The sequence below is a fragment of the Myotis davidii genome, unplaced genomic scaffold (assembly GCF_000327345.1).
Source record: "Myotis davidii unplaced genomic scaffold, ASM32734v1 scaffold217, whole genome shotgun sequence".
Classification (NCBI taxonomy): domain Eukaryota; kingdom Metazoa; phylum Chordata; class Mammalia; order Chiroptera; family Vespertilionidae; genus Myotis; species Myotis davidii.
The window spans coordinates 129,735-130,127 of record NW_006290034.1 but is presented as its reverse complement, the minus strand read 5'-3'; the positions used below and the strand labels follow the sequence as shown (position 1 = coordinate 130,127).

At 58.0% G+C, this 393-nt stretch overlaps 1 protein-coding gene across 1 annotated transcript in view; it reads left to right on the top strand.

Annotated features, from left to right (window-relative positions):
- LRRC16A (leucine rich repeat containing 16A) overlaps window positions 1-393 on the top strand; it is a 125,121-nt gene that overhangs the window by 54,526 nt on the left and 70,202 nt on the right. The window lies entirely within an intron of this gene.

Genomic DNA, 393 nt, shown 5'->3' with positions numbered 1-393 from the left:
GAGGGTTCTGGAGGATGGAAAGCGAACAGCCAGGAGGGGAGCGGGTCACAGGGAAATAAAAAGTAGCCCTCGCCGGTGTGGCTTAGTGGTTAGAGCGTCCGCCCCCGGACTGGAGGGTCCTGGGTTCCAGTCCGCTCAAGGGCACGGACCTCGGTGCAGGCTCCTCCCCGCCCGGCCCTGGTCGGGTCCACGTTTCTCTCGGTCTCCTTAAAACCCAATGGGAAACTATCCCGGGGACCATTCACAAAAATTGTCCTGCCTCAGAGGTGAGCCCCGGGGTACCATATTAGTTCTTTATTAGTATAGAGGACTAGAGGTCTGGTGCATGAAATTCATTCATGGGGGGATGTCCCTCAGCTTGGCCTGCACTCTCTCCAATCTGGGACCCCTCGG